Raw genomic sequence first — 2,981 nt, 5'->3', positions numbered from 1 at the left:
TGCTGGTTATTTAAAACACTGGTGGCATAGCCCTCAGAATCACAGCAACTCAAACCACCACAGCACGACAGACAGACGAGTGGTGGCCATTTGGTTTTATGTCTATACTGTCTCTTTAAATTCGGATGTCAATCTTGACATCACGTTTCATAAAAAGATTTACAGCCTTGGAAACCCTGTACAGGGTTGCCATGAGTCGGAACCGACTCCACGGCCTGGGAAAGGCTAGGAGAAAGGAATATTAGACTACTGTGATCCATAGGGGTCTGTTGGTTGATTTTCAGATGTAGCTCACCAGGCCTTTCTTCCTTGTTTCCATAACTGCACTAAAACCTATTTTGCGTCATAACAGCAACAGGCAAGCCTACAACTGACAGATGGTGGCTGCTGTGCTTCAAGGTACATTTTTGTTTAAGAATTGGACCCATTTACCCTCATGGAAGGTGAACCACAGGATCCCATGCTCTTTTCTATGCCTTCAAATGACAAATTGCTATCAAAATTATTTAGCTGTCTGTTTAAAATTATTTTAGATTTTATCATTATTTTTCTTTTTAGTTAATGGCTTGTTAGTCAAGGCAATGTTTTCCAATTAGGATTCATGCCTCAGCAGTGTGGGTGGTTAGTATATTCTATCAGGCTGGGATTTCTCTGACATTTTGATTCAAATTTTACCCTATATGGGTGTCATGATGTTCAAACTGTTTTCTGTAGCCTCTGGCATCACTGATGGCATTCATCTGTACTCGACCTAAAAAACAAAACAAAAAACATTGCTTTCAAGTGGATGGAATCCAATTCATAGTGACTGTGTAGGGAAGATTAGAGCTGTAATGAGTGGTTAGGAGCAGTCAACCAATCAAAGGGATGCTTCCTTAGGGGTGTGGCCTGCTCCCAATATAATGGACACTCAAGAAAGGTTTTCTCTCTATCCTCTGCTGAGGGCCTGGAACTCTGCAATTGTAAGCCATTTCCTTGATAATAAGCTTCTTTTTCTATATATACATATATATGTTTCACTGGTTTTGTTTATCTAGAAAAGCTGGCCTAAAACACGTGACGTTCTCAAGGATGAGTTTTCTAAATTGGCTCTCAAGTCTGATGAATTTTAAAAGCACTGATACAGGGGGAGGCATGTCTGACCTCTACTTCACAGGACTCGGCCTTGGGTTGATTTTGAATTTGGTTCCCTTTCCTCCTTGTGGAGTCAGAGGAAGTCAAATGTAGTCCCCACTTGGTTTAAGCAACTGGCGTCAGAAGCAGGATTCATTGCAGTGGTTCCAGATTCATGAGAGCATGAGATTTTGTATTTTGTTACTGTAATGGCTAAAAGGAATGTAGCAGATGAAATACTTAAGTACAGGGGAGAGCATCAGCTTCTGGGGTTGCCTGGAGCCCACATCAGGCTAGTTAAAAAGAATGCCTATTGGCCCTGCAGGACAATGTGCTGGACTACGAGGTCAGCTTGAGCCATAGGGTCAGTGGTTCAAACCAACTCCTAGTAAACCCTATGGAGGGTCACTATGAGTCAGAACCAACTCAACGGTGCTTAACAACAACAGAGGCCCAAGGCTATATGCTTAGGAAATGAGTTAGTCTAAGGTAAAGGAGCTCTAGTAGCTTAGTGGTTACGAATAGGGCTGCGAACCGCAAGTTCAGCAGTTCGAAACTACCAGCTGCTCCGCGGGAGAAAGATGAGGCGTTCTGCTCCCCTAAAGATTTACAGCCTCGGAAACCCTGTGCAGGGTCACTATGAGTCGGAACCTACTCCACGGCACATAACAACAACAAGGTAGAAGAAACGCTTGAACTTGAATGTTTTAAAAGGTTTATGTGTTTGACTGCCTTATGGATGTAGGTTTCTCCTGCTTACTATTGCAAAACAGATTTACATGTATGATAGGAATCTTGAGAATTATGATCACAGAGAACTTGTAAGTCTGTCTTCAGCCTATACGTGATTGTTGTTGTTGTGACGTGCTGTCAAGTCGGTTCCAACCCACATTTCCTGTACAAGAACTCCTGAGCCCCTGCCACTTACACGGCTCTGTGCTTTGCACACGTCAGCCCTGCCTCATCAGTGGCTGGATCTGTGAGAGAGGTTCTTGGAGCTGTGAGCTCTGCTACCTCAAGTACCAGGTCCTGGCAGTCAGCACCAACAACCCACTGCAGTGGCAGGCCATGTCTCTGACGGTCATCAAGAAGGTCCAGATTACTGTCATAGTTCTGAATGCTCTCTCCCTTGTCGCCAGCGTCTCCCGGCTCATCTGGTCCTCATTTAGCCCTTCAGCCAAGCGGCAGTGGCAGGATCAGGATCGGCTCTTTCAGATCTGCTATGGCATGGATGGTGTCTGCATAGGCCTCATCATCCATGAACATTCCTCAGTCTACCACTAGTCAAGCGCTGGCAGGCAGTGAATCAGCAGTGGAAGGTCCTGAATTATGACAAGACTAAAGACTTAGGAGGAAATGCAGGGGAAGAGACAGCAAGGACCTCAAGGACTGGCCCTCCTTCTGGAACCATCAGCTCCCCCCCCCCCCCCCCCCCAGTGGATCAGCGCATGCAGGAGCTCTTGCGTCAGGCAATCCTGTACTTTCTTGGACAGCGGTGGCCACCAGATGTCTGTTCCAGCTCCCATTCTGGCTGTGAGGTTGTCATGAGGATCACCACAGTCTGAAGTGGATACCAGGAGCAGGGACCTTGAGTTGATGCATTGGCCAGAGATGAACTCTCATGGTTGCTGACCAACTCCTGGCTGGAGCCATCTGAGACACATGTACTGCTCCCACCACTGAGGATCTTTCTGGCCTCTACTGCCTATGGTGGTGTCAAGACACCTGAATAACATCCAACCTTCCCTCCCTTACTGACCGCATCTCACACTCACCCTGGGACAGCCAGTGGGCAGCTTTTCTTCCTGGAGAGAACCATCCTTACCTTAGCTCCTAGAGTCTCCAGGCTCCCAGCTCCACAGCAGTAA

At 46.5% G+C, this 2,981-nt stretch overlaps 1 pseudogene; it reads left to right on the top strand.

Annotated features, from left to right (window-relative positions):
• Positions 1-377: 377 nt before the first annotated feature.
• Positions 378-2,678, top strand: LOC102814868 (annotated as a pseudogene).
• The last annotated feature ends 303 nt before the right edge of the window (positions 2,679-2,981 follow it).

Source organism: Chrysochloris asiatica, unplaced genomic scaffold (assembly GCF_000296735.1).
Source record: "Chrysochloris asiatica unplaced genomic scaffold, ChrAsi1.0 scaffold00005, whole genome shotgun sequence".
NCBI lineage: Eukaryota > Metazoa > Chordata > Mammalia > Afrosoricida > Chrysochloridae > Chrysochloris > Chrysochloris asiatica.
This window is presented reverse-complemented; position numbering and strand designations above follow the sequence as displayed.